At 33.6% G+C, this 25,569-nt stretch overlaps 1 long non-coding RNA gene across 1 annotated transcript; it reads right to left on the bottom strand.

Moving 5' to 3' along the window:
* Positions 1-23,029: 23,029 nt before the first annotated feature.
* On the bottom strand, positions 23,030-25,076 carry LOC121250408. Its single transcript, XR_005937779.1, has 3 exons — positions 25,019-25,076; positions 23,970-24,016; positions 23,030-23,219 (listed from the first exon to the last, which is right to left on the bottom strand). It is a non-coding gene; the product is annotated as an uncharacterized LOC121250408 (long non-coding RNA).
* Positions 25,077-25,569: the final 493 nt, after the last annotated feature.

Below are 25,569 nucleotides of genomic sequence, written 5' to 3'. Positions count from 1 at the left end.
AAAGAAAAAAAAATTTATCCACTGCGAATATTGCATAATGCTAGTTGCATGTTAGGAACATTGCATCATATATGTCATGAACAAAGGCAGGTAACCTTGTGTTGCATGTTCCGATGCTTTTGATGTCCGTCCAATCCTAAGCGAAAATCTGGGGGCATCACACCCTATCTACTTTGGAGTGTCTAAAGTCGAGTGGAAATCCCTGGGTTGACGAAGTACAGTTGATGGACCTCGAATGGATTTTATGAAAGGACACTGGAGTGAGGTTGCACCTAAAGTTAGTAGGTGCATATTACGGTGAAGGTGAAATATGTGAATTGTCATAAAGAATGTGTTTATGATATGAAGTAGTCACCTTGACTAAATGGATCGTTGGTTGATGCAGTAACTTGTGGCACTGTCACAGAAAGTCACGTTCGGACGTCAAATTAAATGTTCGAACAGTAACCCGACCGATTGGCGTTCGAATGAGAGAAGTTGACGTTCGTTGAATATAGTTCGAATGTATCATATTTACGTTCAAACATTTATGTGTCCGAACGTTAATTAGAATAAACGTTCAAAATTTCATTCGGACGTAAACGGACTAATGTTTAAACGTAAGCGTTTAACGTTCGGACGTTATTTCAAATGTAAACGAAGGAGCGTTCGAATGCAAGTGGTACGTTCAGAGGTTTGTTGGAACGTTAATCGCTTACTCATTCGAACGTTTTGTTCGTTTGAGGGTCAGCACGTTCGAACATAGAGGCCTACGTTCGAATGTTACGATACACAATATGTATTCACGTTCGAATGTTGGTTCAAATGTGAACAACGTTCGAACGTTTTTACTTTACATTCAAACGTATAGATCAGAAATACCAATTTCATAAAATTTAAAAACATATTACTTGTTTCATCATATTACATACCATCAATTGAAAACTAACAATGTCTTATAAAATTTTAAAATTAGATATTAAAACTAGCCACCATTAGAAAAGACAAATTTATTTCTTTTTTTTTCCTTGCCCACTGCAATTCTGTTGCAACCACATAACACGCTCCATTTGCACCATCATCTCCCGTTGCACTTGCTCTTGCACTTCACTGCGTCTTCTTTCCTCCTGGTCTCTCTGTTGGTCTTGCAAACGCGTCTCTAAATGAGACTGTCGTTCTAAGAGAGACTCTAACTCTTGCTGTCTCGACCTCATATACTCATTCTCACGCCGTGCAGCTTCTAAACCTGCCGTAAATAATTAATTTGTGAAGTCGATGAGGTTGAGGAGGATGAACATCTATGCTTGATAGATCGTCCCAAACCTCTTGCCATACTAGACTGCGGCCCGAGCACTTGCTTGACTATGTCTATGTCACGAGAGGATTCCCCTGAAATCGACTGCATCTCCATCATTTTTTCCTGTAATTTGAAAGGTAATGATCGTAAATAATTAGTAACGTATTAAAAGAAATAGAAATAAAAAATAATTTATTTAAATATTACATAAATAATTTATTTAACAAAATTAACACTGCTTACATAATTATCTGCAGCGACAGGATCCATCCACTCATTATGCTCATTAGTGTAAGCAGCAGCATAGACATGAATGAGGGAAAAGTTTTCAAGATCATCACGTTTCTAGCAAAGCGATATTAGCAATTTTAAAAATATAATGTTAATACTTAAATAAAAGAATATCAAGAAAATAAATGAAATCTAAAATTTTTTTAATTACCATTTTTTCAGCAAGACGGTGGAATGACCTTGAACCGGCATGATGGTGGACAGTCAGAGCGGATCTATTCTGTGCATTTGTAGAACTCAAGTGCTACAAAATATATTAAGAATGTTAATTGTAATATGTATACATATAATATATAGAATGAATATGAATGTAAATAATTAAAAGATATAAATGTAAAATACCTGATAATCTGGAGATGCGAAAAGATCACAACACTTTCTCCAATCATCTAACTTCATCTGCTGAAAACGAGACTACGCAGCCTCTTCTAACGTCTCAAACTTTTTGAAGTGGTCATGACATCGTCCTTTGTGACGTCGGAATAGTGTAGCTATCAACTCATTCACGGTTCTTAAATCCTCGCTACGGCCAAAGTCGAGGCCGAATTCATCCTAGCAAGGGAATCATGTAAAAAATATGATATACTAATCTAAGTGAAAAAAAATGTACTTTCAAAGTAAACTCACCAGCACACGACTTCGAATGTGCTCCTTAATCTCATTCGGAACATCTTGCCATGAGCACACATAAAATGGAGCATAAGCTCGATCTACTGTGTCAATATAGGAGGAAAGCGATGCTGCACTATCATCCACTCCTCCAGTGGAATTATCAGGAATTGTGATCTTTAGTTTTTCGTGCCTTCTATTTTTTTCAAGAGAGATGCCACGTGTATAGCCACGACCGCGACGTGCAGATGCGTCAACTACATAATAATAGATAGTATAATTATAAATTATATAGTTATTGAGACAAAAGTATTAACTATATAATTAATTATCAACGACAATATTTCCTTACTGGTAGGTGTCGACTGGCTGTTGTTCTCTTCTGTGTTAACTTGATCTTCAGGAACGGATTCCTCGAGTGGGAAGTCCTCAATGGGTTCAGGACTTAGACTTGGTGGAGGCACATTTCGTCGTTGTCGTTTTGGCAGCATTCTTGAAAATAATTAATTAGAAGAAATTATGAAAATTCAAGATATTTTATAGTCACCTATATGAATTAAATATTTAGCACTTTTATTCTTCATCTTCAGATGAATTTTCCATGCTTGTTTCAGAATCTCCATCAATAACATCTTCATCATCATCATGCACCTCTTCTTCATTGTCCTTATCCACCTCCTATTCTGATTCTGATTCATCTTCATCTTTATCTTTTGACTCTTCTTCTTATTCTTCTTCATCCTCACTTACTTGAATTGAATGATCATTTAATACAGACGGGTCGAGATGGACGAGTGGGACATCATCTCTACACAAAGGGGGCAACTCGAGTGCACCGAGGTCAACAAGCAAGTTAATACCCTCTCCATCTTCCTAGTATGCCTCTACAATCGGAGTGTCATGATCTTCATCTCTACTATTCTCGTAATCTGCACTCGTTCCTGCTTCATATATATTTCGAGGGACAAATTTTTGTATGACTCGCCAAGTTATCTCTCTACTATCTTCATCAGCACTTTTCATTGGATCAATCAAGTAATAGACTTGGGTAGCTTGACAAGCCAAAACAAATGGATCATCTTCATACCATTTAGATGCAGTATTGACACTCGAAAAGTGATTATCCCTATGTATCGAAACCCGACCACCGCCTAGATCCCACCAATCACATTTAAAGACATATGTTACAGACCCACCCAGATATTTCAATCCGATAATATCACGTATGACACCATAATAGTCAATATCATCTGTTCCATGACTCCCCTCGACCAACACACCATAGTTTTGAGTTTTTCTATTACGTTCACGGTCCAGAGTATGGAATCTATAACCTCGAACCGTGCATCCAGTGTATCGAAGTGCTCTATTTGAGGGACCACGGGCCAATGCATACAATTCATAAGAAAGTGATCCGGGATCACGAGTACGTTGTTCCAAAATCTAAAAATTGAAATAGTATATATTTATTATTTCATTATCTAGAGTTAAAAATTTCAAAATATAACATATATTTAATTTTAGTTCATACACGTTCTTCAAAACATCCAGAAAATTCTTCCTCGTGTCTTGCCTCTATATTTTCTACGCCTTCCGTCCTAAGTTTGTCAATGTGCTTACTGTTATAACATGTTGCAAAAGAAGTATATTTTGAGCACAACAATTATAGTTAATTTTAAGAAAACTATAATTATTCAAAACATGGAATGACATTCCTGAGATAATCATCAATCTCCTGGCAATTATTTAGCACATACCACCGAATTTTACCCAACTTTCCATTAATTAAATCGTAACCCGTTTGTGCACCCAAGGGTCGTACATTCTGGAAAAGCACTGATAGCTTACGAGGAAGCGGAGTAGCAAGATCAGCATTTCGCTCTTTATGATTATTACCTTCTCAACACACCACGAAGATATAGAGAGCAAAATGTTAACCATTCATCGTGTATATAGGCCTCTGCTATTGAACCCTCAACACTAGCTTTATTCCCAACAGTGCGCTTCAGTCGACTCAAATATCTCTCAACTGGATATATCCAACGGAATTGCACTGGTCCACCCAAAAGTACCTCTCGCGGTAAATGTATTGCTAAATGGACCATGACATCAAAAAATGATGGTGGAAAGATCTGCTCGAATTTACATAGTATAGTAGCAATGTCTTCTTCCAATTTCGACAACACATCTCGATTTACTATCCGAGCGCACAAATCCTTAAAAAACATACAGAGTTCAGATATGGCGACACGTACATTAGATGTCATCTTTCCACGAATTCCCACGGGTAATAACTTCTGCAAAAATATGTGACAGTCATGACTTTTCAATCCACTAATTTTCCAGTCATCAGGATTCACGCATCTACCAATATTTGAAGCATAACCATCTGGCAACTTCACACCTTGCAACCATTTGTAGAAATCCATCCTCTCCTCCCTGGTCATTGTAAAACATGCATGTGGCATGATCACCCTATTGCCTTCCACACGCAAATGTAGATTATGTTTAATTCCCATTCTCTCAAGATCTTTTCTCGTCTTGATCGTGTCTTTTGTCTTTTTGTTAATACTCATCAAGGTACCAAGTATATTATCACAAATATTCTACTCTATATGCATTACATCCAAACTATGTCGCAACATGCAGGACGACCAATACGGCAAGTAAAAAAAATACTACGCTTTGTCCAATTCAATTCTGCTGTACCTCGTTTTCTCTTGTTCTTTCCCCAACCTTTGCCAAAATTGTTCACTTTTACATGTTGCAATTGTTCCGCTATATCTTCCCTAGACAACTCTTTTGGTGCAATTCTATCCTCTACTCTCCCATCAAACTTAGCACATTCTCTTCTCCATGCATGATTTGCTGGTAGATAACGTCGATGACCTATGAAACACAACTTCTGAGAATATTTTAGCCACTCATTAGCAGTTTGTTTATTACACGTCGGACACACTAACTTCCCTTTCGTACTCCAGTCGGAAAGATTCCCATATGCTGGAAAATCATTTATGGTCCACATTACCGCAGCATGCATCTGAAAAGATGTCGACGTGGATGCATCATAAGTTCTAACATCTGTTTCCCATAACTCTTTCAGCTCTTCAATCAACGGCTGCATGAATACGTCAATGTCATTCCCAGGTGATCTCGGGCCAGGGATGAGTAAAGTTAACAAAAACTTTGACCCCTTTATGCACCTCTATGGTGGAAGATTGTACAGAATCAATACTACGGGCCAAGTGCTATAACTTGTACTCATATTCCCAAAAGGATTGAATCTATCTGTTGTGAGTCCCAGGCGTACGTTCCGAGCTTCTATCCCAAACTCTGGATATTGATTATCGAAAAACTGCCACGCAAGTGAATTAGCTAGGTGCCTCATATATGCGTCATTCTTAACTCTTTTCTCCTCGTGCCACCATATCATGAGCTGTTTTTTTACACATATATAGTCTTTGCAACCTAGGTTTCAAGGGAAAATACCGCAACACCTTAACCGGCACGTTTTTCTTACCCTTCCACCTCGACTCTCCGCATACAAGACATGCTTGTTTCTTCTTGTTCTCCTTCCAGAACAGAACACAATCATTCTTGCATGCATGTATGGACTTGTACTCAAATCCTAATCCCTTTCTCAGCTGTTTTGCTTCATAAAAGTTCTTGGGCAATGCAGACCCTTTGGGAAGCGCCTCGTTAAATAAGTCCAATACCATGTTTATTGCATTCGTCGACATCCCACACAATGACTTAATGTGAAACAACCGTACAATAAACGATATTTTGGAATGTTTTGTACAACCTGGATAAAGCTCGCGCTTTGCATCTTCTCACATTGAAGCAAAACTTTCACAATCAGTCCCTCCACCACTTGAGGCATTGTCGTTAACCTCATCCATAAACATCCCCGCTCCAATGTCATCCAACATCTCCTCTATCTCATCCAGCTCATATTCATCATCCATGTGCTGCAAATAATTGTGATGATCGACCAATACATCTGCTGACTGTTCATACGGCTCACAATGCAGTACCCATCGGGTATACCCCAGATCCATACCGTTCACAAATATATGACTTTCTACTTCATCCAATCCTATCGCACACAAATTTTTACACCCTCGACATGGACACTTAATGTAACCACGACTATCAGCAGAGGCTCGTGCAAAATCAATAAAGGTTCTTACTCCATGTGCATAGGGTACGTAATCCTTTCTAAGTCTATCGCCTAGACGCATCCAATTTTTGTCCATTTCTAAAAACATCTATCTATTAATAACACGTACATTGAAAAATCACATGCATCTCATGCTCCAATTCTCATTGCTTTTTTGATAAGGTAGTTGGTCATATCCCATTCGAGATTATATTCTCTATATTGCATAAATCTCGTCACTCTACTACTTTCCACATGAGTAGAAATTTCGGCAGCACCTCCCCATAGGTCTCCAAATATACATGTTCAAATAAAGGGATTGTGACCCTACGAACAGTATACCTGAAGAACAGTAGATGAAGATGCCGAAACCTCATATTAAACGTGGAAAGTAAGGAGTAACAAAAATGTGCAATATAGATAATATAATCACAAGCTGTCCACACTGGACAGTTCAGGAATTAGTAGACAAATAAATGTACACTAATTCCCAAACGGGTCTAAGGTTATTTATGCAATAACCCACCATATCTATCAAAAAACACTACAAACAATATCCTCATGTTCTGTGTCTAGATTGTCAAACAAATAGTATTGCATGTTATATTGTTAAACTAGAGAGAGATAGAAGAATATATTCACAAGTTTCCTATTATGAATAGATAACGAGGGAGAATAATCTTGAAAAAATATCTAAATTTTAGACTAATTGCTTAACTGTCATAGACTCTCTAGTCCTGACAACTCTCAATTAGTAATTGTCAAGACCGGAGGAGAGTAGTCAAGGCCGGAGAGACAATGACAGTCAAGCAAATTGATAGACATTTCTTCAAGATCATTCTGTATCGTTGTTATTATATAATTGTTATTATAATTGTTATATATAATTTTAAAGGTTATTATATAATTTTAATTATTATCATTCCACAATTATAATCTTAATTGTTATACTTAATTGAGTAAGTTATTTATTTACATAGACAATAAGTATATAATTTTTATATAAGAATTTATTTGATCCTTATTTACTTACTCTTTAGTTTATAATAAATAAGTATATTTATTCCAACTCTACTTATTTGGTAGGTACAAGATTTTTTTATTGAAGAGTATTTTAAAGATTATAATATAATTTTAATTATTATCATTCTTAAAGTATAATTTTAATTGTTATACTTAATTTCAAATGTTATAATATAATATTAATTATTATAATTCTTAAAGAGTTATTTTAATTGTTATACTTAATTCCAAATGTTATTATATAATATTAATTATTATAATTCTTAAAGAGTTATTTTAATTGTTATACTTAATTCCAAATATTATTATAACATTTTAATTATTATCATTCTTAAACTATCATTTTAATTGTTATACTTAATTTCAAATGTTATTAATTATTGTATGTATATATATATATATATTTTATATATAGTTAAGTTATATACTTTTTTTTTCTTTTTTCTAAAAGCAAGTTTTATACTATAGTTATAATTAGAATAATAATCATATTCTAACTAAATTAGTATGAATATATTATATATACTTATTAAATGTTAGATATTAAATCTCATATTAAATGTATATTAAATGTTTTTAATCTTTACTTAAATTAAAATCCTAAATTTATAATTTTCTTGTCAAAGAACAAATTCAAAAAACACAAAAAAAAATTATTATATAAAAAATTCACATAATACGAAAAACTAAACACAATATATTTCTAACTATATAAACATATATTCACACAAAATTCACAAATAATAATCACAATTATTTCAAGAGTAAGCATAAAATGATAACAATATGTATTAACATATTCCTAAACTTGAGTAAGCAATAACCATGTATTAACAAAACCTAAAGACAATATATTTCTAAACATGTTAACATATTTAAACAAAATTCACAAACAATAATCATAATATTTCAAATCCATATCACAACATATTCACAATAACTCGCAAACTATTCAAAAACTATACAAACAATAATCACAATATTTCAAGAGTAATCATAAAATGTATAAACATATTGTTAAAGTTTAGAAATATACCTAGCACTCACAATATCCTCTTACAAATCCAAAGCTTCCAACTTGCCAAAACAACCAATCCTTCAAAAAAATACAACACTAATTTATTATTTTGTATTATATAACAAAAACACAATACAAATATCATAAAATTAAAAAAAAAAAGGACAAAAACTCAATATTTTTTTCTTACCAAAACTCAACATGACTCTCACTCTAACTCTCGCTCTCCCTAACCCACGTCCCTCTCTCACTCAACTCTCACTCAACTCTCTCTCACTCAACCCTCTCTCTCTTTCCTGCAGGAGACTCTCTCTCAACTCTCTCTCTGTTGCGCGCACAGGAGAAGCAGAAATGAGCCGCTTCCTCCCGTGCATGTATTCATTAAGTTCTAAAATTATTAGACCAAACGTTCGAACGTTTAAGTTGTACGTTCAAACGTTATATTATCCCGCCCAATTTTAAGATGACGTTCGAACGTAATAAAATAGGAAATTTTTTTTTGCGATTCACGTTCGGACGTTTTATATAAACATTCGAACGTACCCTTCGTACGATAAAGCATGAAATCTAGCGGGAAATTTCCCGCACTTTTATTTTCATGTTCCAACGTTAAGGAATTTGTCGTTCGAACATTCATAGATTTTCACTGACTAATGTTCGAACGTACAACTTGCACGCCGAACGTTCATATCATCAAAGAGTTACTATAATCGAGCGGGAAATTTCTTGCACTAATTTCCTAACGTTCGGACATTCAGAAATTTGGCGTTCAAACGTTATAATTTTCTAGTGATTTTTCAGTCACTAACATTCGAACGTACAGTATAAACGTTCGAACGTTTAGATCATCACATAGATACCTTAATCGAGCGGGAAATTTCCCGCACTTTTAGTTTAATGTTCGAACGTTATAATTGAAACGTTCGAACATACCCTTCCTAACAGATATAAAAAATTCAGCGGGAATACATTATTAAAGTTCAAACGTTAAAAAATCGTGGTCGGGTGTAAATTTTTATTCAATAGTTAGTATTCCTTAATATAATAGTTATATATACGTATTTTTTTTCTAGATACTCACAATATTTCTCTTCATTATAATTTTTTTTTTTTAAAGTTGGAAAAAATACCAACTTCTTCCCACTATTTTCTTATTTCATACAACCTAGTTGTTCGAGATATTCTTTGTTACTCCATAAATTCTGCATTATATACTATATTATAGTGTAGTATATATACTATATTATATATATATACATATAGTATGATAGCATAATACTTTAGATGAAAACATAATAATATAGTATATATATTATACCATATATATAAATCAATAATATATAATTCGTTGTTACTTATTAAATTCTGCATTATATACTATATTATAGTGTTGTATATATACTATATTTTATATATATATATATATATATATGATAGCATAATACTTTAGATGAAAACATAATTAATATAGTCTATATATTATACAATATATATAAATCAATAATATATAATTAATAAAACGAACAACAAAACTTATATATATATCTATATAATGCACTATATAAATACTATATAGTAATGATTTTTTTGAATCACATTATCGGAGAGTCATAATTTGTATGACTTTCAACTTCATCCAACCCAGTTCCATACCGTTCATAAATATTCCCGACTTTCAACGACTATCAGCTGTTGTAGTACGGCTGGGGCTACCACTTAATGGACACCTATCTCGATGTTTGAAGATACGTACGACCCACTTCATAGCCACAAACGCAACAAATGAAGGTACGCAACTATAACGTGATCACCAAGCTAGCTAACTAGTCGGTCCTCTATATATTTATTACTTGTAACATGCATAATTATGGAGGATGTTTGAACGTTACTTTGAAAACAAAATGGATCGATCCTCCAAAAAAAAATGCACATTGCTATTTACTGATCCAATGGTCAGCCTCATCTTTGATCTCCTTCTATATGAAAAAACTATTATACTTTATATATAGTTAAGTTATATACTTTTATTTTTATTTCTTTTAAGACATAATTTACACTATACTTATGAATAATAATCATATTCTAACTAAATTAGTATGAGTATATTATATATACTTACTCCATGTTAAATATTAAACTTCATATTATCTGTATATTAAATGTTTTTAATCTTTACTTAAATTAAGATCATAAACTTATAATTTTCTTGTTAAACATATTCAATAAAAATTCAAAAACAATAATCACAATATTTTAAATCCATATCACAACATATTCACAATATTCTCATAACAATATTTATACACATATTAATTCATCAATGAACACCATAAACTTACAAACTATTCACAAAATTCACAAATAATAATCACAATTATTTCAAGAGTAAGCATAAATTCACAATAACATATATAAACATATTGCTAAACTTTAGAAATATAACTAGCACTCACAAATTCAAAAAAATCAATTAATCTAATTGTCATTCATTAAGAAGAGTAATTTGATTCCAATCAATATATTTAGGAATTTGCACACTAGAATTTTGGGTACTAGATTGTAATAATAAAGTATATTATTTTAAACAAGTAATAAGAGCATGTGGTTCTAATGTTGATTTCATTAGTTTATAATATATCATATATATATAATATATTATATATTATATTATATAATATTAGATATATACTGTACTATATATATAATAGTATATCTAATATACTATATATATTATAGTATAATATTATATATTATAATGCTATATATAATATTATAATATATAATATATAACATATATTAATAATATAATATATTATAGTTAATATTTTAGAAAATAAATCGAAAAACATTCAAACGTACTAAGAATTACGTTCAAACGTTTTGTGTATATAAGGTGGAAACAGAATGGCGAAACATCATTTTCACCGTTATCATCATCATTCTATTGCACGCCGCTTCTCCTCCATCGCCGCCGTCGTCAAACTCCGCCACAACCATCACTAAAAGGTAAGCATTCATCTTTTAATCAAATAATATATATTTTATTTGAGATTTAGATTGAGTTTTGTTTAAAAAGGGATAAGTGGTGGCTAGATTTTCAACTCTATTTTTCGGCCACCACGGCTTGCCATTAGCCAAATAGTCACTGTAGAAATGTTTCTTGAAGTGTATACTTCATTTCTACGGTGGCATTTCGGCATTTAGAACGTTGTAGATTAATTTTTGAGATTTCAATAATGGCTGAGTCGACTCAGCCATTCTGTCTCGTAACATTCGAACGTTTCACCAAGACGTTCGAATAGATGACGTTTCAATTACATAGCCGTTAAGGCTTATACGTTTGAACGTTCATTTTTTACATTCGGGCGTTATTTTTCATAAATTTTACGTCCAACGTTTAATGAATACGTCCGAACGTACTACTTTTTAAACTTTATTTAGCTTCAACGTTCAAACATAAATCCTTTACGTTCGCACGTAAAACAATACCATGAACGTATAAGATACACGTTCGAACGTATGTCGTTTAAATTTATTTGCTATTTACGTTCGAACGTTTCACCAAAATGTTTGAACATACGACGTTACAATTATATAATCGTTAAGGCTTATACGTTCGAACGTGTATTGTTTTACATTCGGACACTATTTTCGTAAAAGTTACGTCCAAACATTTAATTATAATGTCCGAACGTACTACTTTTCTACTTTATTTACGCTTCAACGTTCGGACGTTCATATTTACATTCACACGTAAAACACATACGTTCGAACGTATAACATAAACGTCCGAACGTACGTCAGCCAATGTTTATTTACTGCTTATGTTCGAACGTGTATGTTATACGTTCGCACGCACGTGTTTGCTTATGAACGTAAAGGAAATACGTCCGAACGTTTTATCTTAACGTTCGAACGTATCTTTTACTATGTTCGAACGTTAATGCAGAGCAGCTTAAAATTAACACAAAAAATGCATCAATGTAAATAATTTTTTTTTCTTTTTCTATTTTCAGGATATGGCTCATCCTCTGCATACTAGGAAACAAGGGAGGGAAGGAGCCACTCAGGACACTGCTCGTATCGGGGCTGGTACTGTTATGGTAGAGCGAGAGGTCCTGATTAATGAGTTCGACGAACTCATTTGGGAGCAGACGAACCTGAGAGATGTTTTCCTCAGTAGAGGCTGGGGAAATATTTGCACATTGAGGGAGAAGGTGTATCCCTCAATGGTTCAGGAGTTCTATATGGGATGTGTATCATGCCTCAGGACACATCCTCTCACACCGTGACTGTACGCGGTGTTTCCATTGAGATTTCACCAGATGTCATCACCGAGCACCTCGGGATTATCGAGGAGTTGAGACATCTACACCTGCTACATCCCGTGAGGATGTAGCCACTTCTACATCATCTACTAGCTGCCCATTTGAGCCAGCATCAGCCAGAGATGCAGACCGATCAGAGGCCAAGGATACTGGCCTAGAGGCTCGAGCTGATGATCGAGACGAGGATTTCTACATCCTCACCGGGAGGGACCGCATGCACCCATAGATTTGCCACTTCACATCTTTGAGAGGATCCGTTATGAGGCTAGCATCGTCTCCATGGATAATCTCCCATTCGGTGTCCTGATCAGCTGACTATTACTTGCACGAGGAGTGCCAACTCAGCCAGAGGAGCGGGTGAAAGATCAAATGAGCCATCTCAACATGACAACGCATCGACGTAGCATTGGACAGGCTAGGAGACGTCAGCCACCCCTGTAGAGGATCTAGTTCCTCTGACGCAGCCTGAGCTAGGTCATGTGGGGAGTAGTAGTCAGCAGCCGCCGAGTACATCTGCGGGAGATGCACGGCCTGCTTAGGTTGATGCGATGATCTCATAGTTGACTGCGTATATCAATCATAAGATCGATCGATCGCTCGCGGCTATAGAGGGGTCTGTATCTGAGATCGCCCATCGTGTAGGTATCCTCAATGACAAGGTTGATAACTTGACTGAGGAGGTACGGAGTTCGAATTTCGTGAACAACGCTATCATCTAAGTGTTGTTTAAGAAATTCGATCATATTTTGTATTTTACTTTTATTATTTATAAAGAAAAATATTATTTAATATTTCTATGGTTTTTCACCATTCAATTCTCAATCTTCTTTAATGTTATATTTTCCAACTTTAATACTAAATCGCTGCACTTCAAATATATATAAACATAAATATATATTTATATATTTCAAATTGTGTATATATAAATATATACAAGTCAATTTTTTAGACTTGTTCACAAATTATGCACTATAAAAACTACATAATTTTTAAATTAGAGTAATTTAATTTAAATTTACAATCAAAGTTCGAACGTTATTAATTAACGGTCGAACGTTGGCGCAAAATATTTCACGTTCGAATGTTAATTAATAACGTTCGAACGTTGGCGCCAAAACATTTCACGTTCACATGTAAGTTGTCAGAATGTTCGAATGTACATTTGACGTTCGAACGTAAATTTCCAATACGTTCGAACGTTAAAAAAACCTCATCTGTCTTCAGTGACGGTTTCCAAAAACCATCACAAAAAAGGCCTTTTAGTGACTGTTTGGGGACTGTCATAATTTCCCAACCGTCACTAAAGACCAATTGTGTTGTAGTGATTTTAACAGTTTATTATTATTATTATTTTGATAATAAACATAACTTCCATTAATAAGTGTTAATTATATAGAAAGTAGAAGATCTTGGATCATTGTATAGTAACAACTTGAAAAGTAAGTGAAAACCATCATGTTTCCAAATAGATTCATTAAAAAATGTAGACATGGGGTATGAGGTCTATTAAAGATTGCTTTGACACGAATCGATTGACATAAACTTAAATGCAAGGCTCATTTAATATGAGAATGTTTTCTTGTGGTGTTTCAATTTTTTTTTCCATCGGTTTCCTGATCTGATTCAAAAGACTCTGGAAAGACGAATTATGTTGGATGATTAGCGCTGCAATGCATTTGGCCAGCGGCCATGCACGGCGAGATGGAGTGCATTGCGGCCTTCATTGTCAACAATAGGAATAATTTTCTAGTGTTCTTATTATAATTCTAACTAAATTGCATGTATTATTTAATATTCATTTAATAAAAATAGACTTGGAGGGTTGTCTGACTTTATAGGAATAAATGATCAACATATTAACAGCACACAAAAAAAGTTTAATTTCTTATTAAAAGACGAAAGCCTTGTAAATAAAATTAGTTCCAATATTAACTATTCCAAAAAATAATAGGACAACGACGGGAATACACCTCTCCATCACTATTGCAATTTGTTGTGGTTCGAGTTCCGCAAGGATGTCCTGAATTCTAGTAGAGTTGACAAAATAGTCTTCAACAAAAAGAACCGGACTGCTAGTCAAATCTTAACATGTACAAACTTTCCTACTGATCATGGCTTTGTTAAGGTAACGTAATCTTTTATCAATTTCTTCAAAAAAGAAACTTATATACTTAATGTTTAAATATTTAGTTCTTTTTTACAAGACATGCTAAGGAACGCATAAACTAGAGGATTCATAGAATCATGATGTGGTTGATATTGACGCGGGACAAAATTAAGATTAATTATGGCAGCTGGTTCTAATTGATAATTGAAACAGAGAAGACAAGATATTTGCTTAAAACATAGAGAAAACTTTGAATAATATTGATTAATAGTAAAATTTGAAATTATTTTATGAAGCGGCCTAGAAGACGGACGTAAATAGCTGCAAAATTTGAAATTATGATATTTTTTCAGAAATAGAAAAATCTAAATTATTGTATTAGAAATAAATACATAAATAAACAAGAATCCTACCAAAACTTTGGCAAAAATTGAAACCTAAATCACTTCCAAAACTGAAAACCAAATATTTACTAATAAGGCACAACAAGAAATTTGATCTTTAGAGACGAAATTTTTTAGGGGCGAATTAAAACTCCTCCCTAAAAGTATTTATTTGGGATGAAAATTAAATTTCGTCTCAAACTAGACTTTCTGGAATGAAATATAGCATCTAAATAAAACCGTTCGAACGTTCACAAACACGTTCAAACAGTATTCTAATTCACGTTTGAATGGTTACATAACTGTTCGAATAAGTGAAGTGTTGGGATTGTGAAGGTTGGGAAAGATTGTAAAGTGTGATGATTGTATGGGTTTGAGTTGAAGGTTAGTGCCAAGTGTATGAAGCTTATTTATACAACCAGGCGTTTTAGTGGATTATATGTTGATCTTTGGTGATAAAAAGGGGTAGGAAACATGTATAATTTTGTTGGATGCATGTGACAGACAGATTTACCACGTGTACTTTGGTTGGACGCTTATTTATACAACCTAAGTTACGAGGTTTAAGCCTCAAAATTGATTTAAAGTTGTGTATTATGCATGGTTAAGATTACGGTGAAGAATTGGTTAGATTATGCATGAATGGAGGAAGAGATGTATTTATTGGCTAAGGTTGAGATGTATAACTTGGTTGGTTCAAGTTATGCATCAAGATTGATGGTTTGGAAGGTAAAGAGTTTTATGAAGGTTATAGCGTGTCTTAACCCTTAAAGTGAATGGGGTTCACTTTAAAGGATAAAAACTTTAAGTAGAATGCTATGTGTTGGAAATGTGACCTCAAGTGGGACCCCAACTATGGGTTTGAGAATTTGGAAAAGTGATAAAGGAAAACATAGAAGATGGACTTGGATAGAAGAATATGTCTAAGTGAAGAAAGTCCAAGTCAAGAGTAGTTTATGCATTTTCTAAGTCTTAGTTGCTTATGCACTTGAGAAAAGATAATGATGTTAATGTTATGTATGCTTGTAGGTTGCCATCTGACGCACACATGAATTGACTGCATGAAATGTAAATAGCATGGAATCTAGGTAAGTATTATGTTCATACTCTTTTAGAGTTTTCTAATGATATGAAAATGAAAAAGAAATATTTTTCTTTATAATGTTTTATGAAATGAAATGAAATGACGTTTTATGAAAGTATGCTAAGTATTAAAGTTTAAAAGGTATATGTATGTAAAGGCTTTCTTTAGCAGCCCCTATTTATGCACTCAAAGTAATAGTTATATGCATATGAATGGATGTTATATGTAGTATCTATTATCTTTATTTTTCATGAAATGAAATGTTGAGGTTTATGCTTGATACTTTTAAATAATGTTTAAATGATGTGATGAAAGTGTATTTAAATGAGGCTATGAAGTGAATTTTAAAGGATGCTATGAAAGGATGTTTAAAAAATGCTATGAAATGATGTTTACTGATGATATTTATGCCTATGTTTTTAAATGAAGTTTATGAAACAAAATGGACTGATGACTGCATGAATGAAAAGGAAATGATTGAAATGAATGAATAAAAGGAAAGGAATGAATGTTTTGGTATATGAAAATATGTAACGGCCATGACTGAATGAATGAATGATGGTATCAATGGACTAGGCAGATTGCAATGTGAGGTAAGTAATACTGGTAGTACACCCAATGCTGCCCGCTAACTGAAAGGGATTCCCAACTTGTGGCCACAGGCGGAATCCGAGTCCAAAAGACCACTAACCCGAACACACGGGGCGTAACAGTGTGTACCGACCAGAGGAAAAGTGATAACAGCTAAATTGAATGTTGTGTAATCATTTTGCTCTTTATGAATGATATACAAGGTGTGATGAATGTTTTATGAGAAAAGAAAACATTTTTAAAGAAAACCTCACCTTGTAATGTTTTCAAAGAAAGTAAATGTTTTATGTAAAGTAGGTAGATGAATGCCAAATGCATGAAAAAAAATCTATATTGGTATACTTTTACAGTATGAAGTAATAATTGCTGAGTATTCGACTCAATTTAATTTTTATGTATATCCCTCCCCCTCCTAGGGACAAAATGAGGAAGAAGCGTCAGGATAGACGTGGCCTAAGGGAAATGTGACAGAAGCCTAGGCAAGTTTTATGTAACGTATGAAAGAGTATTTTTATAAAAGGACTTTTACTTTTAATTTAATGATTTTCACTACAAAACTCTCTCTTAAATTTATAGAGTAGATTTTAGTTTTAAACTTAGAATATTTTATATCCTAGAAATGAAAAGAAAAAGTTTTAAAATGGTCAGTAATTCTCGTCTCATTTTAAAAATCTATTTTCTAAAGTCCTACATAAGGACATGCATTGATAAATGTGATTTTTATTACTCTTTTATTTATGAAAAGTGTCAGTTCTCCTTTAATATTATTGATTTTATTTTATTTCTATATATTTTTTTTTTGTTTTCTTGGATTTGAAGGAATGAGAAAATTTAGTGCGAAAGGAAAGGATTTTGGTACAAAAAAAGAGACTACGTATATAGACAAATGAGAGGTAGCGAGATCAGAAGAGAGCCAAGGAGACTCAATGGCAACCAGAATTGGTAACAAGAATTCAGCGATGACCGATATATTTTACCTTCTGGGCGAGAAGACTTGGCGACAAGGCTCCGGGTGGTTAGATTGGGCGACCGGTTTAACCGACCAACTTAAAAGACCAACATAAATGATATCGTGTGCAACAACTAGCAAAGGGCTTGAAAGCAATTTTGATCAAGAAAAAAAAAAAGAAATCACAGAAGAAATCCCCAAGAAATCCAATTTCGGAATACACTAGGAGACAGCTTGGACATGCTTGATTGTTTTGATTATAACTTTCTACTCACATATCCGATTGATACGATTATGATTGGAAATTTACCTTAAAGGTTTACAATTTTGTATCTAATAAGGATTTCTAAATTTAGACTCCTGGAGTGCATACAAGACTACCAAAATTAGTCCTAAAAGTTAGGTAATTTTTTAGGCGAAAATCGTGAGAACATTAGGGCTTATTTTCTACCATTTATAAGCATAGCATTAACAAGAAATTAAGAGGAGAGAGTTTGAGTTTTAGATTTCAATAGTCCAGAGTTTATTATTTAAGTTTCTTTCAAGAAGATAGATTTGGGGAGCAGAGGCAAGAGCTGCATGCTTCATCAACTTGCTCCAACGAAGAATACTAGTTTTATTCTTATTCTTTTCAATCTCATTATGAACTAATTTAATTTTCTAGAGTTTTGATGTAGTCTAATATTGAACACACAATTTATATTCTAAATTATTTTATTTTCAATATTTTTATGATTGAGTGTTTATTCATTGTTCTTAATACTTGCAATTTTCTAACTAATTATTGTTCGATTTATTGAATCGTAATGAAACCGAGAGGTGATTTATGATTAGAGTTCCAGGATTAAGCACCATTAGTTGAGCGAAAGTAGAGATACTTTACCGCGATTAGTGTGATTTTGAAGAAAAATCCAAAGAACTTAATGAGTCTCTAATTAGTTAAATGAACATAGAGATATGGAGTTATTAATTGAAGATATTTTTAGTATTGTTCGAGAGAAAATATTGAATAGTTAAGGAATTTTTATCATCAATTTGGAAAAATTGAAATTCTATAATAAGGAAGAATAAATTGTGTGAGATTGCTAGGTGAAATCAAAAGTTTTAGATCTATTCTTATTATCTTTAAAAATCTAAATTTTAATGTTCTTTTCTTCAGTTTAATTCAGATAATCTATTTTTCAAATTTTGGTTTTTTAGATAATAATTAATTTAGTAAATTTCAGTACTCAATAGCATAATTATACCCTGTTGGTTTGACATCTGTTTTCTTTAAAACCTGACTTTACTACTTGTTACGATTCTGTGCACTTACAGATATTTTTATGCGAACAGGCGTTACAGACATGGTGGTACAAGAAAAACTTATCTTTGAAAACTGTTGATTTTTCAATTAATATTGTTCAGAAGGGAAAATAGTATTATAGTTGTGTCATAAATTCAGTTTTTGTTTTATGTAATAATTTCGTTTTGGTTTCCCTATTTGCTTGGTTGTTATATTTCAGTATTTCGTTTTTTGTTATATGAAAAAGATAACTTGGCTAGATTTGGTTGCCACTGAAAGCATCCAAAGTTTATGAAAATGATGGAATGTGTATATAGATAAATTACACTACTTTTACTCTCTTTTATTTATATTCAGTGAAAATTTAAAAAGTACTCTTAAAACTATTTTAAAACTATTTATAGATTTTAAAAGTGTAGTTTTGTGTTTGTGTAGAATTGTATTTTTTAATTAAATTCGGTGAGTGACTTCTGTTATAATTTTTTTTTTTGGAATCCCCTATTGGTGAGAAATATTTTGGTTGAGATTGTTTGAAATTGATGTGAAATGCATTCCTGTGCAGATTCTTATAATAGTGTGGTTTCCATAAAGATAGGTTGAATAAAAACATTATCTTGGGTGTGTACACAATGCTTTGTTTGTTTATTAAGTACACAAACGAAAAAGGAAGTTATGTTTCAACAATTGTAACACTCCGTATTTTAGTATATTTTTATTGAAGGATTATTTTAATAATTCAAAAATTTATTCTCTTGTTTTAAAATTATCTGATATTTTAAATGATTTATTTTATGATCTTTAGATTGTGAAAATTAAATTGTTATGTTTTCTTAATATTTATTTATTGTTGTACATTTAAATTGTTCTTCTTTTTAAATTAATTGATTGTGAGATTTAATTATTTTATTTTCATTGCATCATTACGTTTAATTTATTTTAATGGATTTGCTGTTTTAAAATCATTTTCGTTGAATATTTTCTGTGACCCAAGATGTGAGGATTGGACCTCATTTCTTTCCCTTCATTTTTCTTTTTCCCTTTTTTCTTTTCTTCCTTTCTTTTTTTTCTTTTTCTTTCCCCTAGCTCCCCCCCCCCCCCGCGCGACAAGCTTCCCCTTCCCCTTCCCCGTGCGTTCGTCGCCTCACCCAACCCACCGTCGTCGCGCCGTCGTGCGGGACACCGCCCGTCCCATTCGCTCCCCCTCCGGCCGGCGACCCATCCCCGTAAATCCCAGCCTCAATCTCGCCGCCGATAGCCCTCATTCCCAACTCCAAGCCGCGGCGCATCTTGAGCTCCAGCGCCGCCGTCGCGCCACTTCCGGCCACTATTTCTTCACCACTTCATCCTCGACCTCCTAGCAACCCTATATACCCAACCCCAGCTCCGATCTGTCACCGGTGAAGCACATCTAATCCCATTTCCGATTTGGGTATTTTTTACCTAAAACCACCATTTGCACCGCCACCCACGGCAAACCACCACCACCATTGGCTTCACCGACCTCTCTAATCTCTACCCTATCAATTTCGGGTCTTAGTTTGTTCCCATTCAAAAGTGGGTATTTGAGACCCACGGCCACAGTGTATTTTACACTGTTTCGTTACTGAGCCGCCACTTCTTGTACCTCCGTGATCCTTCGAAAATCATATTATAGCACTGTAAGTATTTTTCCAAATAACTATCGTGATTTAAATGTATTTTTGCACTAATCCATATTATTGTGATCTGGTTGGACATGCCGGACTAAGTCCGAGGAGTTTGGGGGTCGGATTGATTGTGGATGAAGTTGTGTATTTGGTTGGTATTGTGAAATGTTTGTTGTTGGTATGGTGTTGTTCATGTACATGACATATTGCACTCATGATCATGTTTGTAAAGGAAACTGGATTTTCGTGTACATGCATTCATGTTCATGTGTTTCATGAAAACTGGCTTTTCATGTGTTAAAGGATTTTGGGTGTATGTGTATCACGACCCCAGGCCGAGATGGGGCATTATCTCGGTCGAGCTCCTCCGGTCACTCGGGAGTGGAATATACTGAGTGACGTCCCCTGGGTTGTCGCTGGGCAACAACGGGATCTGACGAGATGGTCTCGTGCCGACTCTGTGGCCCCTCTGCTGGTGGAGGCTAGAGGATGCTTGGCCATGAACGCGCTGGGCGCGGAACTGGGCATCGCTCGTTGCGTAGTGGGTGCTTGGCCACGAACGCGCTGGACGCGGAACTGAGCATCGCTATGAAACCAGGACGTGCGGATGATCCCTAGGGGAGATCATGGTGCATTGGTTAATTGAATAATGAGCTGTTTTCTGGGAAAATAGCGTGTGTTGATTAAAAGGATTTTATGTGATTCATTTTCTGGGAAAATGAGGTTTTATTGATTTTGGTCATTTTCTGGAAAAATGACGGAGTATTCTTTTTGGGCCAAAATGGGATTTTGGCGTGTGTTGGAAAATATCTATTTTCAGGAAAAATAGTATTTTTGAGAATAATGCATATTTCATCATATGCATGCATGTTGGTCGCATTAATGTATTTTTATCTCATAGTTGTTTGGTTTATACTTACCTGGGTACTATTTTGTGGTAACGCAGATTTCGATGCAGATGAGGCTGAGGGTGAGCCTGAGGATTCGGCTCCACCCGAGGAGTGATCTGGGATCACTCGTTTTGGTTTGAGACTTGTAAATATTTATTTTGGATGACTGTATAATTTTTAAACATTTTTACTGACTGTTTAAATTGTATTAACAATTCTGGTACTTAGTTGTATTAATTATCCGCTGCGTTGTTTTTGTACACTATTGCATGTACACACACAATTGGCACTAACGTTGGGATGTGTGACCCTGTTGTCATCATCCTGACATCTCGATTCCCATGTCTCCTTATATGGGGGTCGTGGGCGCCACAATAATGATTAAATTGTTTTAGATTGATGGTTTTGCTTTTCTGTGAAGGTTATGGTTTTAATGATATTTTGGTTTTCAATACCGTTAAATAGGAAAATGCACGTTTTGTCTTTCACCGTGCAAGAGAGTATGCATTTAATGTCTTCATTCCTATAGAGATTTTAGAAGTGTATGGTTGCAATATTGGAGTGCTAGATTGGTTATGAAATTGAGAGTAAGCCAATCTATGTGAGTTGTTCCCATTGATTGTGGATAATTGAGCACAATCTGTTTGATGAAATAACTCAATTAAATGTCTTCCAAAATGTTTGCATGTTTCTTGATATAGAATTTACCAAGAAGATATAACAACCAGTGAGTTACCAGAATGAGGTTTGAGGAAAATTAATCCTGGGTTATAGATTGCAATATTAAATTTGGTTTATTTCATTTTCAAGTTTGACAATAATGGAGTTTCTACATGATTTGGACGGAATTTTGACAAACACAAATTACTGTTTATAAACGGATAAATGCTTTTTTTTAATAGTTGTAGATAACTATTGAAATGTTATAAAGTAGTTTATGTATAGTAAAACAGTTTTCACTCACGTACTTTCTTTTTCACTCAAAGGTTTAAATAAAATATATGCATGCTTCATTTTAAATAGACATACATTTTTTTTTTAACATTTTTCGCATATTTCGGATTATAACCGGATTTAATCCGGGTTATAACTGGATAAATCCAGTTTTAATTTTTTATTTTTTTTAAAAAAGACTTTAAAACTTAAAAAATGTTTTTATAGCACTTGTCTTTTTTTAAAAAAAAAATTCTGATATGCTTAAATTGCCCAGATTTTTTTAAAAAAATAATTTAAACACTTTTTAAAAGATTTTTATAAAAAAAAATAAAATAACAAACTAAATAAATAAAAATGTAAAATAAATAATATTGTTATTACATCACAATGCAAAACATAAATTTAGAAAAAATAAAATAAATAATAATACATCACAACTAATTAACTAAAACATAAACTTACAGAGAACAAAAGAAATAATAATACATCACAACTAATTAAAATAAAACATAAATTTACAAAGATCAAAATACATTAGTCTTTACATCTTGAATTTGGAATGGGGGGAAACATTGATTTCTTTCACCTTGATCTGGTGATGCCATTTTGGAAAATTTTCTACTGGACTGAGTCTCCATAAGCTGCCAACAACATCAATTACAACAGATAAATGAAAACTATAATGATTAGAAACAATAAGTAAAAAAGAACAAGAGAATAAAATAATATGTAGCCATGTTTGTTTCAATTTCTAAAATGAGTGTCTATAACTTCAACCAGCAGGACTATTTTTACTACTAAATCATACAGATCGCAACCCTACACATTTTGGGTGAATCGATCTGTCTGAATTAAATGTTCAGAGTTCTGCTTTATTATATGCTATACCAGCATTAACTATTACAATTATTCATGCAACACAATCCCAACATCACCTAATAATCACCTTTGGAGTATTCTATTCCTGGAATCTTTTTCATTGAGCTACTTACTTTGTCCATCAACTTATGTTGAACATACTCCTTCTCTGGCCCCTCCCTTGAAAATGCAACAATCAACTCTGAAAATGCAACAATTAATATGACTAATATGACTTTTGTTTAGGACATTAATTTCTCCTTCCACATTATATATATATATATATATCATTATGACCAAATTGCAGATCAGGTTAACTCTAGAAGGATTACAATGAGCAAGGTCTTAATTATTTTCTATTATTTTATCGTTCTCTTTTCATTTGTATTGTTCTTCCATATCTGCAAAACTGTTTGCTTGTGTGGATTCTAGTACCCAACTTAGACTGTGGAGGCCACAGCTTATAATATTATGAACAAGGGCAAAGCAAAAATAGTGGTCACTATAGCCAAACTTTTGTCATGATAACATACCTGATGAACATTTTTAAGCACATATTTACCAAGTGTGTTAGCAATAGCTGCAACAAACCAAAACACACAAATATTAATACAAAGAACTAAGAAACTCATGATCTGGTTAAATTAAATATGGCATGGTTCCAATAACTTACTGCAAATTATACTATCTTATCCAAGAAGAAAATACCATTCCATAAATACCATTCTAAGTGAATAATACTATCTTATCCAAGAAGACCCCTTTAATGACAATCTCAAAACAAATTATAGAAAAAATTAGTCACTCAAGGATTTTAATTTGTTTCGTTTGGTGGATGCAAAACTTGGGCAAGCTCTCAATTCTTACAAAGATCCAATAGCGACGCCATGATTCTTAGTTCATAAGAACAATTTAAGAATTAGCAAAAGACTTCACATCTGCAATTAACTGATTTACAATATTATTACATTCGATCGCATGATCAGAAGCTAAAAAGGAAAACAAATTAAACAAACAAACACAAACCCAAGACTTTATTTAAGAGAGAGTAGATAGAAAACATTTTTACCAATATCATTTGCAACCGCGTGTGTAGGTAACACACTTTTGTTGTGGCTTACTACCGGTTTTACCGGGAAGACAGCTTTTAGACAGAACAACTACCAAGAAAGCCCCAAGTCAAGAAAATGGATTTTGTCAAGGGGTCTAATTTAATTCTAGTTTAATTGTGCCTTAATGAACCCCATTTTAGTTTAATCCAAATCGAGGAATCTCAAGAAACCACCAAATCTGGAGCTTCTAGGGATCATGGGTCCATGTTTAATTTCCCAATTATCATCTTAATTTCATGAAAGTTCTGATATTTTCACTGCAAATCAAGACAAAGCAAACTACCAAGGATTTAGTAATTTTATATTGTTAGTCTTTGATGTCAAACTGATCCCATGTGAAAAAAGAGCAAAGGAAAAATAATATAAACCAAACAAACGGAGTATTACATAAAACAGTGATTAAAACTAAATCCCATGGAAAAACAGAACAAAGGAAAAAATCCACTAATAAGGTATCAAAATAAGCTTACAGAGCAACGGAAAATACCTTAAAAGCTTAGAGAGAGAGAGAATATGGATGGTAACCTCTGCGTGTCTCACCCAGATGCGCAAGGCACTTCAAAGTTTCTGTTTCAGTGTTTCGGTGAGGTCAAAAGACATGAGAGAGGACAGAGCCTTGAGAGAGAAGGCGAGAATGCGAATTCGAGAAGACGTCGAGACGAGAAAGCTGCTAAGTGGCAAGTGCAAACCCTAATTGATGCGAGAAGACGATAAACTCAGGGGCGGATTTTTTCATTTTAAAGGACCTGGTTACAGATAACCAAGTCACATAAACAGATCCGTAACCGAATCTGGAATATTATTAACCGCTCGGGTGTAATCAGGAAGGATAACCGCCCGAATGCACCCTGGTTTTCGGGTTTCGGACCGGACCGGAAAAAAAAACCGATCCGAATGCACACCCCTATTGAGGATTATGAGTTGCTTCAAAAATAATTGAAGGGCATGTATTAGCTTTTAAACTATGTAGCTTTTAAATTTGCAAATGCATATTTTGTGAACAAATCTAACAAATTGTAAT

The sequence above is a fragment of the Juglans microcarpa x Juglans regia genome, chromosome 1D, assembly GCF_004785595.1.
Source record: "Juglans microcarpa x Juglans regia isolate MS1-56 chromosome 1D, Jm3101_v1.0, whole genome shotgun sequence".
Taxonomy (NCBI): domain Eukaryota; kingdom Viridiplantae; phylum Streptophyta; class Magnoliopsida; order Fagales; family Juglandaceae; genus Juglans; species Juglans microcarpa x Juglans regia.
Note: the sequence above shows the minus strand (reverse complement) of the source record. Positions and strands in the feature narration are given on the sequence as shown.